At 56.9% G+C, this 15,521-nt stretch overlaps 1 protein-coding gene across 9 annotated transcripts in view; it reads left to right on the top strand.

The window, feature by feature from the left end:
- Positions 1 to 15,521, top strand: part of GLT1D1 (glycosyltransferase 1 domain containing 1) — a 73,344-nt gene that overhangs the window by 1,031 nt on the left and 56,792 nt on the right. The window lies entirely within an intron of this gene.

The following is a 15,521-nucleotide window of genomic DNA, read 5'->3' as shown; positions in this document are numbered from 1 at the left end:
CAGGGGGGCCTTCCCACGCCCCGCCATCGGTGCTCACGATCTCAGTTATCAGCTCACATGTCACCTTCCTGATCCAGATTAGATCAGATCCCCTTTTTATATGTCACCAGTGCACCCTGTACTTTTTTGCACAGTACTCGTCATAATTTATTTATTTCGTGAAACTAATGTCTATCTTCAAAGCTGGGCGGTCCTAGACTTTATTTTGTCCGCTGCTGTATTTCTGGAACCTAGCACAGTACCTGCCGATGATAAATGTGTGTGGAATTAACTGAATAAATGAATTAACTGAACGAATGAATACTTGTCGAATTGTAAATGGTGCCGAAATAACATCTTGTGTTCACTTAATTTTTTTTTAAGCTGCTAATGATGTTCTACAGCGCATATTTGTACCCTGATTTCGCTGATGGAGAAAGCAAACCCTTCAAGACTCCTGTCCAGGAGCACACAGGTCTCGCAGGCACTGGGACTCAGACTTCAAAGAAGGCTTAAACTCACCCCTAGTCCAGTGTTCTTCCACGCTTCAGCCGGTAGATAAGACAGGACCTAAGAGTGTCCTGAGATGGACAGGGCTGACCCCCAGGCCAGGTGCAGAATAACATTAGCCTTGAACGTGGAGTGAAAGGCCGTTTGGTGTCACTCGTGTGACAACTGAGTGCTGAGGCTCTGCCCGTTAGAGATGTGCCATTTTGGATGACAGCAAAGGAGCTCGGTTGGAGTGTCTTAGTTAAGAAGCGTAAAGCTAAGCGAGAGCGGGGGCCGGAAAACGAGTTCAGGATTTCTAATGAGTTTTGAGTGGCCATTCCCGGCCCACGGGGGGTCCCTTGTGCACTGCAGTCTCTGATCACCTGAGGTTGCAAAACAAACCTGGGAGGCAGAGTGTTTGGGTTTGGCTTCAGTGTTTAAAGAAGAAGAAGAAGCAGCAGCAGCCAGACCACGTATCACGGATTCCACGTCTGTGAGATGTCGGGAATTGTGGATGTGCAGAGACACAGTGCAGACTGGTGGTGGTTTGCTGGGCGCTGGGGGAGGGGAGCGCAGGGAGTGGCTGCTCAAGGCTCTGGGCTTTCTTTTCGCAGTGGCGGAAATACGCTAAAATTGATTGCACAGCTCTATGAACGTTCCACAGATCAGATCGAACACGAAACAGACGAACTGTATGGTATGTGAATTATGTCTCAATTAAGCTGTTGCTCCAAAAAGGTGAGCTAACGGTTAAGAATTGGAAGTTTTCATGTATAAATTCGGATGCCCTGCTGCTATGTAAAAAAGAAATGAGAACTCTGGCAGCTTGGGGACTTGTGGCCGCCTGATATGCTACTGACCAGCTTGAACCACGCCTCTGATGTGTGAGCCTTTATTCCTCATGGGTCACAGTCCCCCAGGGCTGGGCGTGTGACCTGCTTGGTGAAGAGAATGTGGCAGAAGTGTCCCTGAGCCAGGTCTGGACTGAAACCTTAAGAAAGTCAGGCAGCTTCCACTTCTGTGCCTTTGAGAGCCCTGAGCCGCCATGTAAGAAGCCTAATTACCTTGCTAGAGAGGTCACATGCTGATGGAGAGTCAGCTGATGGAGAGGGTCCCATTGCATTAGCATCCCAGCCCACCTGCCGGCAGAGCAACCACCGGCCAGATAAAGGGAGAACCCACCCCACTGCGCCTCAACCCAGATCGCAGAAGTGTGAGCGCCTCAGTGTCTGTGCTAAACGAGCAGCACCGGGTGATGGACACGCTGCCGTTCCCCACGGCCCTGGGCTGCCGATGCCAGGCCACAGCCGGCGTCCTTAGAAGACGCTCACACTTCCTAGCTCTCCCGAATCCTCCGCGCTCTCCATTGTCTTGTTCTTGCGGTAGAGGAGTCGTCCTCTGTCCGCACTGTCCAGCGCAGCAGCCGCTGGCCTCCTGTGGCTATACGAACTTCAATCAGATCGAATTTAATAAAATGAAAAAATCTGTCCCCGACTCACACCGGCCACATTTCAAGTCCTCGGTGGCCACATTTCAAGTCCTCGGTAGCCTCACGTGACTGACTGGTGGCTCCCATGTTGGCCCTCACTCCACCCCTGCAGAAGCTTCTAGTGGACAACGCTGCCCATGTTGGCCAGTGCAGTGAGCACCATTGGCCACCTGTCCGGTGTCCACACCCTCCTCCTTCCAAACAGAATCCTGATCCCACTCAGGTGTGTATCTGTCTGCGTCGGCACCCCTCCCCGACCCCACCAGTCACCCACGTGTCTTGGAAGGAACTACCGTCGTCATTTCTGGATCTGACTGGTCAGAACCAGTGCTGGTCTCTCCTGTTCCTTCACTGCGACTAGTTTAGGAATCCGGAGTGGCCACTGGGGACGGGAAATCCGCCCGGGCCCAGGAGGAGACGCGTGACAGGACCTGGCTCGGTCAGGTTCGGGCAAGGGGCACACTCCCAGACTGGGCACGAAGTCGCAGGTCCATGGTCCTGACCACTGCTGGCAGCTGTGTCACCACCATGAGACGGACGGGTTTAGCACGAAGCCACCTTTGTGGATGGCTCAGGAAAGAACCAGGGAGGCATGAGGTGATAAAAGATAACGTGTCTTACGTTGTTGAAGCCACTGCGTTGGGTTCTCTGGTGTTTGTAGCCAAAGCCACAGTCAAAGTGTGGGAAAATGAAAGGGAGGAGAGGTGGGGGCCGCCCGATTTCTCTCGTCGTGGCCCAGTTTACTCTTCGAGCTCCCTGCCTGGCCCTGCAGTCAGTGATGACGCAGCCCCTGTGACTGGGCAGCTGGCCGGAGCTGCAAGTTGCCTCTGCCACTTCGTTGGGTGTGCTTGTCCTAAAAGTGATCGTGTGACTAATGCCATAAACGACCCAGCTCACACAGCGGGGGCCCGAGGCAAGGCAGCTCTGCGTCGCGGGTAGTTGGTGAGTGGCCACGGGGGAGGAGGGCCTGGCCGCGGCGCCTTTGCTGCGGGCTGGACTCAAAAATGCACACTTTGCTCCGAGGTGCACGGGCCCTCCTCTTCCGTCACCTCTCGGTCCCCTGAGCCTTGTTCAGTGCAGAGCCCAGACACGACGCCACCTGATGGCGTGGATTCAGGGACCGTCACAGACCGAGGACATTTCAGGGGCTGCCAGATTCCTCTGACTTGTTCCGTGACGCTTCTGCTTCTCGTTTCTCATTTGCGTCACTCACCGCTCGCTGTCCCATCTGCTTGCTCAGTTTCAGCTTCCTCAAAATGCTGGGCCACAGTAGCCATCGTGGGCTCTCCGCGCCACCTGTCAGTCACCCTTCAGCCGGCAAATGGCCTTTGAACAGCTCCACACGTCGTGACAGCTCAGCGTCGGCACTCCCAGCCCGCGCTTCTGCTCTTCGGGGTCCCAGGTCCTCGCAGAGGCACCGCGTAGGCCCAGCTCATCCTCGTGTGTCAGACCATGGCATCGGTCATTAGCTACGCGGGAGCCACAGGCCGTGTCATCGAGCTTTTGACTCTTTGGGCGTAGGGAGCTGTCATCGGTTGTATTTATTTCAAAGGGTCCCTGTTGCGACAGTTCTATCCAGCTGCAGATAACCTGGGTAGAAGCAGAAAATACGAGAACCAAGAACAGAGCCAACCAATGGGATGGAACCAGGCCTTACGTTCTCAAGCCCAAAACGAAGCCACGCGAAGCCGCCTTCGCCTGAGTTAATTCGGCTCTCAGGGTGGCTCATGTCACAGAGGATGTGAGAACGTGCGGCCGGGAAGATGGGTTTGGATTTGACATTTTTCACGCTGTCATTTTAGTTGACCCTTGCGGGTAGCGGCCTCTGCGTCTTGGGTTCTTTTCCTCTTGCGTTTTAAGAAATCCACAAGGCGTCTGTAAGAGTCGGGGTTCGCCAATCCAAAGGGGGGGGTAGGAGAGGGAGGAGTGAGCGAAAGAAGCGAACTTCTGCTTTCTCCTCCTGGAAGAAGTGCGAGACGTTGGTAACATCTCGGGGCCACACCTAACCTCCTGTTTTAACTACAACTTCTGTAATTCCCGGCATCTGTATTGCAGTCACGAAAGGACAATGGTAGTGATAAGTGTATTCGTTTTTTAGATTAGGCCTTACAGGAAACATCAGTGGAGATGAAGCCCATGCGTAAAATCGTTCAGCAGGCGAAGGCAAAGGCCTTTGCAATCCGTAGGGAAAAGACTGCGTTATTCAATAAATCATGTCGGAATGTGCAACTGAAATCTCAGGGAGGGGCATGCTTTTCTGAGCCCAGCACGAAAGCCATAAAGGAAAAGTTGATTGGACTCCACGAAGACTTAAGGCTAATTTGTATCAAAACCAGTAATTTCAGTTAACAGCAAACTGAAAAAAGTATTCGAGATCCATAGGACGAAGTTAACGTCCTCATGTGATAAGAGTTCTTAAGACTCGTGAAACGTACTGGATAAACGTCCAGTAAATGAAATTGCCAAAGTGAGTGTGCAGGTGTCATAGAGGGAGCCGTCCCCCGGTCCTTCCCAGCATCTGGTGATGGCACCTTGACTTGTTGGTCAATCCGTGCTCCCTTCGGTCCAGGTAGGAGGGCTGGTCCCCGAGGCTAGGAGTCCTCACGTGACCTCAGCACTAGACCTATCCAATCAGCACTAGTCCATCTATTGAGCTACAATGATTGGCTCAAAGATAGACATGTGACCCAAACTGGTCTAATCACAGCTAATCTCATGACTTATTCTGGAGTGACTAGGAAAAAATGGTCATCTTTCTGTTGCATTTGTAATTATAAAAGCCTGGAGTCACCAAGGCCTGTCCTGTGAAACCCAAGGATTAACCCAGAAGAAGGCAGAGATGAAAAGAGAAAGACCTTTCAAAATGACATTTTCTAGGTCTTGCGTCTGCCCGTGGCTTAACAGTGCTTTTTTACTGGACATTGGTGAGCCCCTAAGTTCTCATTCTGATTAGGCAAGTGTGATGTTCTGTCACTAGCGACCGAAAAAGTCCCAGCTCATACAAGCGATACATGCACGTGCATGCACACACACAGAAAAAGGACAATGCCCTTCATAAAAAAAAAAAAAAAAAAACTGAAGTTGCATCGATTTTAAATTACATTTTGTAATTTAAAAATGCAGAAATGTTTTGTCACTTGAACAAAAAATACCCAAGGTCAACGATGTTTTGGGAAATGAGTGTACTCGTAAATGATCAATAGAAAAGTAAACATGCAACTTTTCTAGAGGGCGATCGGTCACTTGCGTGAAAGCCAATTTGGCCTGCGCTTCGTGCAGCTCCACCTCCAGGACTCTGAGAACGGGCGCGGAGACTTAGTTATAGAATGCTCGTTACAGTGTCGATTAAAATAGCCACAATGTTGCAAATGGCAAAGACACACAGTCAGAAGGTATTGAACTGCGCTAGTGTGTGCGTCGTGCACTAGACTACTGTGTAGTTACTCAAATGCTGTTGCAGGGGCAGCATTGGAGGTAGCATCCTGGTCTGACAAATTACTGTGTTTTCTGTTGCTGTGTAACAAGTCACCACAACTACACAACACCTGTACGTTAGCTCACAGGTCATGGTCCGCGTGGCTGACCCGGTTCTCAGCTCAGGGGTCCACCAAGCTGGAGTCAAGGTGCGCGCAGGCTGGGGTCTCACCTGGAGCCCCCTCCAGCTCGGTGGCTGTGGCAGACTAGTTCTTCGAGGTGGGGGACTGAGGCACCATTTCCCAGTGGCCATTGGCTGCAGGCTGCTGTCAGCCCCTGGATCCCGCCAGTGTCCCTTGCCACGTAGCCTCCATCATCCGCAAAGCCAGCAATGAGAACTCACCCCGACATCAAGTCCCTGTCACACATCGGCTCTTTGCAACATCAGAAGATGGCTTGAGATCACTGAGCCCGCATAGGCTCCCTGTCTTAAGGGCAACCCGCTTGGGAATTTAATCACATCTGCAGATCCCCTTCTCAGCCTGAAAGGGTGTCTCACTGAATAGCGGAATGTGTCCAACGGGACCGGAAATCCTAGGGCCCGGGTTAGAATTTTGCCTGCCCCAATCATTAACTGAAAAAGGGCAAATTGCAGGAAAATATGAAAAGAGGATTCCTGTTTTTTGTAACAGTGACAAACAGAAAATACTGTGAACGTGGAGCAGAGCCAAAGAAACGTGAAGAGTCAGATCCACACTGCCCTGGTGTCTCCGTCTGTTCGTCTGCAGAGCCGTGAGAACGGCAGTCCCCCCACCCGGGATGGGGGCGGGGAGGGACACCGAGAGCACTCGGGACGCTGCCGGGCACGTGCTGAGCACCCAGTCAGCGTGACTGTCATAAAGTCTGGAAACACGCAAAGCCAAAGTATTCATAATGCTCTCTCAGGGTGCCGGGGTTCCGTGCGGCGCCCAAGTGCCTGCACGTGTTAAACGGATTGGTCGTGTGGTAAAGTTTGAAAGAACAAACGCGGGCGTCTGTAAAGCACCGGTCGTCACTGGAAGCAGGTCACACGTCCTCCCTGGAGTAAAGCTGCCACGTACACAGACCTGGACCGCGTCCGCTGCATTGGTAGCGATGTGAAGCCTTCCGTCTCCGTTGGCAGCGGTGGCAACTGTCAGCTGCGTGGCCTCGGGCTGTAAAGAGCTGCTGGCCCATCAGCCCAAACAGCAGTGGGCGCCCCAGGCCTGCTCTCTCCAGCAGCTCCAAGGGAGAACCACAGTCTGGGAAACTTCCTCTGTTCATTAAGCAACGCTAGAAGGAACTAGTTACTTTCAGGCCAACCGCCTTTTTTAATTTTTTTTTGGTATTTGGTCATTTTCAAGTGCTGTCAATAAAAACCGGGAAAAGGAAACAACATAAGCAGGGCATTTAACCACCACGTTCTGCATGTTTACGAGGAGGTGATGCTCGCGCTCGCACGCACGCGCGCGCACACGCAGCATTTGTAGCTCTCGGTACCCCAGGGAGGAAGGGTGGTGCAGCGCTGGAAACGCCAGAAATAAAGGAGGCGAGCGCCTCAGTGCCATGAAGGCGAGAAAAGATGTCGCATGTTGAATTTGGTCGCAGAGCCACTTCTAATAGCATTTTGCCCACAGCGCTGATAAAGTCTCATTTTCCCTAATGCTAGGAACCGGAGAGGCAGTCTGAACAGACACTGTGATCAAAGGAGAAAACAGTTCGCTTTACATATAGTTTAAGGCCCTTACGCTAGAAGCGTCTGGAGAGATCGCAGATGCCTGCAACCTGTTCTGGGCGACCACCTCCCGCCCCCGTAATTATTTCTACATTTTTCCATGTTAACATATTTGCCTTTGTCTCCTTTCATATTACCTGCTTGGGTGGATCATAAAAGACTTCTTCGAAAATGAACTAACTATGATACTGTTTGTAGTTTTTCTCACTTTTCGAGTGGGTAAACGGAAGCAATGAGTGGATAAAGTGTCGGGCCCCAGAAGACATGTCCGTATATCGCTTAGCTGATGGAACAGGTGTATTCCAGGAAAATCAAATAACAGTAAATTTCAGCCTGGCAAATCCTATTGTCACACTGGCTCCGACTGAGCATCAGGAACGCAGTCTCGTCAGAATGAAATCTCATGACAGCGCAAATTCAGTGATTTTAACCCAACAAACACCCATAGAGTGCCTTCCGGAATCAGGACTTTGTCCCAGGCAAAAGGAGGTAAGAGCTGAGTAGGCAGTTGGGGCGGAGGCCTTGCCCTCAGACACGCAGCCATTTTAAAATAGACCTCTTTAGTGGGTTGGTGCCCCCGAGAGAGAGAGAAGTCTGCATCCTATTCCCTGGGGCCCCTCGTCTATTTAGGGCAGCAGTGTGCCAAGCTAAGGGAACCTCAGCTGCCTTGGTGGACAAGACGGTCACGTGGCCAAAAAGATAAAGGCCTGAAGGGCTGCGTGACATTCCAGGAGGAGCCCTTAAAACGAAGAGCACCACTTTGGGCGCGGGTTTTGCTCTTCCTTCCTGCTGCCTGGAACATGAGCTGAGGGGTGGAGCGCCAGCAGTCACGCAGCACCTCGAAGCCATCTTGGGACTCGAGGCCCAACCCGATGGGGCTGGAGTAGGAGGAGCGAAGCCTGGGTCCCTGCCCACCCCGGAGCCGAGCCGGGAAATAAACGTGGACGCCCTCCAGCCAGGTAGGCGTCTGCTGCAGCCAATGGGGAATGTCTGCTCTGCCCCCGCCCTTTCTGTAGCAAAGTTTGTCCTGCGCCCCTGTCCCCGCCTCCGTGCCACTCCCGGGGTGGTGCTGCCCCAGCGGAATGGATTTTGCTCAAACGGCACTTTTAGGGTGCCTCAGTTTACCTTGTAACAACACATCTATGGGGGGCAGCTGCTGCTTAGTGCGGGTCCCCTGCGGGAATGGTGGCTTGATGCTGCCAGAGCTCTCATTTGTCAGGAAGTAACAGAACCCCCGCTGCTGGTCCCCATGGGAGTGACACTGGCCACCCCGGTTTCTGTGGGGGGATCGGCAATCGCCCCTGGTGCTGACCCCGGAGGATGGGCACCCGCTGACCCCTGGTCCCCATGGGAACCACCGGCGGCCACCGCTGGCTGCAGTGCGTGTGTGGGCGCGCGCGTATGTGTGACCGGTGGCCACCGTGGTCCCTGGGGAGAGGGTCCCGAAATCACTGCTGCTGCTTGTCCCCATGGGAGCAGACCCACGGCCACGCTGGATTCCCTGGGAGCGAACCCGCGGCCAGCCCCGGGCCCCACGGGAGTCCGCCAGCGGTCTCCTCTGCTTCCCAAGGCAGGGACCCGAGGGACCCCGGGTGTCGGTCCCGTGGGAGGGGTCCCGCGCGGCGGCTCCCTCCGCCCCGGCACGCGCCAGGACCCTCGGCGCCGGAACCTGCGGGCGCGGGCGCGGGCGCGGCCTCGGGAGCAGCGGGCGGGACTGACCCGGCCCCGCCGCCCGCCGCCCCGTCTGCGTCCCGCCCCTGTCCCCGGGCCCGGTCGCGGCGGGGCGGTCGATGGCCGGGCGGCGACTGCGGCGGCATGCGGCTCCTGTTCCTGGCGGTGCTGCGGCCGCACACGGGCAACGCGGTCACGGCCCAGCGCGTCCGGTAGGTGCGCGGCGCCCGGCATCGCGGCGGGGCGGGGGCCGGGGCCCGGGCGGTGGGCGCGGGCTCTCGGCCTGGCCTCCCCGCCGCGCCGGGTCTCCAGAACCGCGCGCCCAAACGGACGGGCCGGCGGGGTGCGGGGCGCGGGGAGGGGCGCGGGGCCAGCGCGGGCGCGGCACGGACCGGGGCGCGGGGATGGGCGCGGAGCGGGGCGCGGGGAGAGGTGCGGAGAGGGGCTCGGGGAGGGGCGCGAGGCTCTGCCCCAGCCCTGCCCGGACCCCGAACCCCCTAGGCGCAAGGTCCTCCCGCGTCCCCAGGCCGCCGGCCGGCTCCGGCAGGTGGGCGGGGATGCGCGTGGCTGTCCTCACTGCTGATTTGTGTTTATTGTGAGCGCCCTGGGTTTGGGACACAGCGACAAAAAAGAGTCAGGGACTTCCTGACCCTTACCTTTCAGCGGGGACAGGAGAGACAATGAAAACGCGGGCATCTGTGCATCTGTACAGTGACATGCCATGGGGATGAGGGGAGCTCGTGCGCATGTGCATCTGTGGCTGCCAGCTCAAGTGGCATTTGCACAGAATCTTGGGTGTGAGAAGGGACTCTCCAAGCTGGGGGCTGGGGGGGAGGGGTTGTCCCCTGTCCCTTGGGTCTGCTTGGTACATGTGTCCTGGGTCCTGGTAGTCAAAGGAGCCTCCCCCGCTCCCTCCGCGGTGCCCTCGCCTGTTCCCGACGCCCCCATCCTTCTGAGGGATCATCTTACCTTGTTCTGCCCCCGGCCTGTTTCAGCCGCTGACTCGTTTACTCCTTCCCTTCCGCTCTCTGGAATGCCAGCCCCGGCGACAGGGAGACAGCGGGGAGCTGACTGGTGCCCGAAGCTTATTCTATGGGAAATTTCTCAATTTCCCCTGTGGATCTGGTTCCTCACCATTAAAAATGAGCGCTGAGGACACCCCAACCCTGTAATGTCCCTTTCTGCTCAAAAATAGTAGTTCTCCTGAAATCCTACGTGAAAATGACCAGTAAGGATACGTCGTTTTCTGAAGTCGACAGAGGGATTTTACGGGCGTGTTTTCGGGCTGCAAGGTTGTTTTAAGTCTCACGCAGTGGCCATCCTCGGCAAGGACCAGCGCTGTGCTCTCTGCCACCATCAAGCCCTCCCAGAGGGGGCGACGCTGTGGGCCCGAGGGAGAGAAAGGAGGCCGAGTCCCATAGTGACTAGTGCTGCGGGCCCTGCGGAGGGCTCTCTGAGGTGTCAACATTCAGAGGTCTGGGAGGGTGGCCTGCAGTGAGTTTGGGGACCAGGGCTAGGAATGGGGTAGGAGGGAGAGATGGCAGGTGCAGCTGAGCCTGTGCCCACGGCGGGGACAGTGCGTGCTCAGGAGACCAGAGATCGTGGGTGTGGCTTAGCGTTCACCCCTGCCGTGAAGTGTGCCCCTGAGCCCGCACCTTCCAAAGCCCACAGCCCACCCACCAGAGCGCGGTCCCTTGTGCCCCTCAGCTCCCGCTGGCCGGATTCAGAGGGAAACTAGAAAAACGACTGTGTCGTTAGCTGCTCTCCTTAAGCCCGTGCACTCCCTCTCCGTGCCCTCGGGCGCCGTGTGTCCTGGTAGGCCCTGGGGGCCCGGCGGGAACCAGGCAGGCACATCCACGGAGAAGGTGACAGCAAGCGGGGGCGTAGGGACATTGAGTTTCCCGCTGTGCATGAGCAGAATACAGATTGTGCTCTGTGCTTTGATCTCTACTCAGAGCCAGCTTTTGTGTCCCCTTCACTCAGGAGCAAAAAAGCAGAAGTTGCTGGAAGACACCTCTGTCCTGTGGAAGCTCAGGTTCCTGGAAGAAGTGACTCTGGGTGTCCTGAGCGGGGAGGAAGCTGCCTATGGTGACAGAGACCCTGGAGCCAATCACCCGCCAGCAGCAAGAACTAGGGGATCTTCTCTAACTGTCTCTGCTAGAGACCCCCGCCACCCTTAAGGGATGGGGTAGTCTGGGAGAGAGCCCCCCAAATGAACAAGTTTAGGGTCCCCATCAGCCTAGCAGAGGAGGGTGTCTGAGTTACACAGGATTGGCTTTATTAAAAACAAAAAGAAGAAACAGGTCCGTTCTTGGACACTCGAGTTTGTGGCTGTAATGGCACCCGATACGTAAATCGTGATGCTAAGTTGTGACGACCGCCTCCATCTGGGGTGTGCAGGGTGCTCAGGAGCGTATGGGCAGGTGATGCTGCCCAGGCCTGGGGCGGGGAGGGCCTTTCAGGCCTCGCGAACTGATGAGCAGAGCTTCCTCCCCGCCCCTGCTCGGGAATCCTAAGATCCAGACCAGGTTACACAGTGACTTTGCAGGGCTGACTGTACCTGCCTCGTAGGCTTGCGACACGGCTGAGTCTTGACCGAAGTCTGAGTCTTGACCCGTGCCAGGCCGCTGGGGGGCCTCCCGGCTGTGGGCTCCGGGGTGCATGTTACCTTTGTCAGCAGTGAGGGAGATACCCATGACTTTGTGCGTTCCAGAGAGAAACTATCGAGGGAAGAACGGGGAAATCTTGGTATCTAGGGGTCTGTGTAGCCAGCCGGGCCTCTGCTGTCCCGAAGACTTTCAGAAGGTGTCGGCCATGGAGTGGAAGACGGTGTTTTGCGGGAAATATCTGGGCATCGATAACTGGAGAGTGAGGCCCCGTTGTCTGTGTGGCCCTTTATCCTCGGGCCAGGATTGTCGGTTCTCCTGGAAAGTGTTTGGCTTGGGCAGAGCAGGCAGCAGCATGTGTGTTTGGGGGTGGTGAGGGGTGCGGGGGGGCACTTAGAGTTCTGCCTGGGGCCGTCAGTAGCACTTTAAACATCTCGTCAGGCACTTCCCATCTGGAGTTTTCCGCTGAGCACTGTAACCGTTCCCGTCCCCATCGGGACCTGTTCACCCGCCCGAAGGGCGTGTGGTTTGCTGGGACAGTTCCATGGCCCTCGCGTGCACATGAAGTCGCCAGTGTCCCCACTGTGTCACCTGGCTCAACTAGAAGGTTGCCGGTCTGCCTGTCAGACTGAGGTCCATGGCGGGGTGGGGCGGGGGGGACCCTCTGCCCCCACCCACCTCTCCTCCCCTGAGGCTGTAAACGTTTTCCGTTTTCAGAAGGACCTAACATCCTCGCTTGACACTTCCTGAAGGAAGTGGGTTTGGGTCGTTCGCAATATAAAATCAACACTTGCAGCTCTGGTGAGTTACAACATAGGGCCAGAAGCCCGGAGATCAAAGTTCCTTTTACGGGTGGCGGAGAAATACATTGCACAAGTGATGGATGCAAAAAAATATATATATGTACTGACAGTTGCCATCATGAGGACGTGCTGGGGATGCCCATCGCTGCAAAGGGTGCCTCCTCTTATGCTAAAGTAGGACCCGTCCTCAGACGCCGGGAAAGAATCTTCTAACCCAGACCAGACAAACTTCTGCCTGTGGTCACCAGAGGCAGTGAGGGGGCCCCCTTCCTGACCGCAATGCAGAGCTGAGTGCGACAGGGGCCGCCGCCCACAGACACGAAGACGCTTACTCTCTGGCCATTTCCAGAAAGGTTTTGCGTCCCGTTCTTAAACCAAACTGTCTGGGCCTCCCTGGGCCCCTGGGTGCTAGGAGTTTTATCTACAGAGCTCCCGAGAGCACGGGGGTGCCCGGGAGGGCGGCGGATCAGAAAAGGGTGAGGGGCCTGGGCTTCCGCATCAGAGCCCCCGACGTCGGCACCAGAACTGACCCGCGGGCGCGCGCCGGAGTGGGACTTTGTTCTGGGGGCGGCGGCCACGGTTCCTTCTCCGCCGGGACGCAGCGTGTGGAAGTGTCTTCGTTTGGATGGAAGCTCCTGAGACAACAGGACCTGGTCCGCACCAGACGCCACACGCGCCCGCCACCGGCCAGCGGCCTCCTGCCGCCTGCGGTCACCGCCGTAGGAGACTTCGCGAGTTTTCTGTTTTTCTTCAGAGGGTCCCGGGGAAACTGTGGCTGCACATTATGTGGACAGGAAGAGGCTGTTCCATTTTTTGCCCCTGAAGGTGTCATTTAGCAGATATTTACAACAGTATCTCCAGGGGGCACCACGCCGCCACCTGCCCGGACACACAGCCACTAAGCTGCCGAGAGCGCTCAGCACGGCAGCTCCACGCTCCACGCCGCCGCCTGAAGAAGGCGCTAGCACTTCACCCCGGGAAGCAAACAGGGACGAACAGCCACACAGGTCACTTGGAAGAGATGGAACCAGCCTGGGGGGCACGATAAGGGTTGGGGCCAGAGACTGTGGTGGCATTACAAAGAGCTCGTCGCAACAGGCAGATTTTACGTGCACTAACAGTAGAAGCTCTGACCAAGCCTCTTGCCTGTCCTGGTACCACAGCTTTTCAGCCTGGAGTAGCTGAAAACCCAACCGAAACCGAGCTGGACCCGGGAGGGAAGTCGGTGGCTCATCCCGTCAAGCGTCTAGAGGCGGGCGGGCCGCGGGCTTCGTGCCGCAGCCGAGGCGGCGTGGACACCCGGGTCTCGGGCTCCTGCTCACTCTCGGGTCCGCGTCCCATGGTGGGCGTTTCTCGCCAGCCCCTCCCAACCCTGCCTGCACCCCCGTTCAGGCCCAGGAAGGAAGGACTGATCCAAGCCTCTGAAAAAGCAACCCCAAGTCCCAGAACTGCACATGGCTGCGGGGGAGGGATAGGAGTGTGACGGGTGGGGTGTTCGGGGTGGCAGCGGCCGGTGGGAGCAGCCCTGGGTCTGGGGTGTGTGCATGGCACTCAGGTGGGGACATTTGGGGTCTTAGGGAGGGGGAGCACGGGAATGTGAGATCATGGGATTGGAGGAGCGAATATCACCATGACAGCTGTGCTACGAAGCCTCATAAATAAAGGAAAGGCGCAGAGCAGACCGCCGTGAGCTTTCGAAGGTTCGGGGGGCGACCAGTGGGCATTGCAGGAGCAAAGATTACTGTTGGGGGAATTCCAACCGGAAGCTTTCCATAGAAATCCCAGCATCGGCAGAGCAGGCGCCGGAGAGGAGCACGCATGGCCGGTGCCGACCGCCCAGAGCTGAGCAGGGCCTGGGCGAGCCTGTCCCCTGCGAACGTTACGTGAGCTCATGTGCCGCTAAGAATTTTCTAGTCGTCCGTCCCGTTAAACAAAGCAGAAGGAAACAGATGACTTTACTTTTAACGGTGTAGTCTCTTTAATTCGATCTATCCCAATGTTTTGACATGTCATCGGCATGAAAGCAATTCACGTGCCGTGTGTGGATTTTACACTTGGCGCGTGTGTCTTCGGCCACGTCTCAGGGGCTCGGTGACTCAGTTCTCCTCGCGGGACAGCATGGGACTGGCCGGCAGAGGGGCTTTCTCTCCAGGCTGCTGTCGGGCTCACCCCCGCCTTTGCGAACGCTGTTAGTCTGGTCTCGGCCGACGTTGGATTCTGAGACCCTGACCTGTCGCTTTGCCTGCTCTGTGTTCTTTTAAGAAGAGCGATTTCGCCACAGCCTTCCCTGAAGCGCCGGGATCCCCCTCAAAGTGCGTTAAAGCAGTAGACGTCCTCCCCAGCTCACGCGGCGCCCACGGAGGTGCCATCGAGGTGACGCCGAGTCCTGCGGGTGTGTCGCTATCGCCCCTCTCGTCTCGTCCGCAGAAGGGGACGTGGCCTGGCGTCGTGTCCAGCCGACCCTTCCAGGCCCGGGCCCAGGCTTCGCCTGAGCGTTCACACAAGGGCCTGCGGCGTTGGACTCCGAGACCCGCGTTCTTTCTTCTACGCGTCAGAAATTCTTGAACTGTTGCCCAGCGCGGCTGCCGTCAACACTGCACAGCGGCGCCCCCCATTGGGACGGGGGTGGAGTCGCCGGCCTGGGGCGCGTGTCCCGAGGCGCCCACAGGCTTATCGGACTGCATGACAGGCGCTTAAAAACAAACTCCGGGTGTTATCCATAGTTAGGGGACGGAGGAAGACGTGGGATCGAGGCAGTAGGGACACAGCTGTCTGCTTGAGCAGAGGCCACTGAAAAATGCCAGCGCGTGCCCCGTGCCCCCAGCTCACCAGCACTCCCTGACCCAGCCCTTGCTCCTGCCGGCCTCGGGCCCAGCCACGGTCCCTGGCGTCTGCAACTGGCGAGTGGGCGGTCATCGTCCCCGACCACGGGCCCTGTCCTGTGTTGTAGGCCAGTCGCCTCTACAGGACGACACAGAGTGTCCCTGTCGTGAACCTCTCGATGTAGATCATCTTGCGCTCTGAGGCCACACCCATCTTTCTCTCTCTCCATTTCTGTTTTGATAAAGGGACCATCTAGAAGCTGCGGGCCACACGTGTGTCCTGAGAGACGCCTCTGACTTCGACAGCCAGCCGGACGTCGCCGACTTCATCCAGGCCGTGGGCGTGGAGGCGGCGCTGGCCCTCCACCTCTACCGAGGGGGCCGGCTTCTGCGAGGTAGCCCTTCCTGCCCCGGGCGGGCCTCGGGGGTGACCGCGGAGGCGCTGCCAGCACCGTCCTGGGAACGGCTCCCCGTTTCTCCCGTCCCAGGAGGGGG

This window comes from Pteropus medius, unplaced genomic scaffold (assembly GCF_902729225.1).
Source record: "Pteropus medius unplaced genomic scaffold, Ma_sr-lr_union100, whole genome shotgun sequence".
In the NCBI taxonomy this organism is placed as follows: Eukaryota; Metazoa; Chordata; class Mammalia; order Chiroptera; family Pteropodidae; genus Pteropus; species Pteropus medius.
Note: the sequence above shows the minus strand (reverse complement) of the source record. Positions and strands in the feature narration are given on the sequence as shown.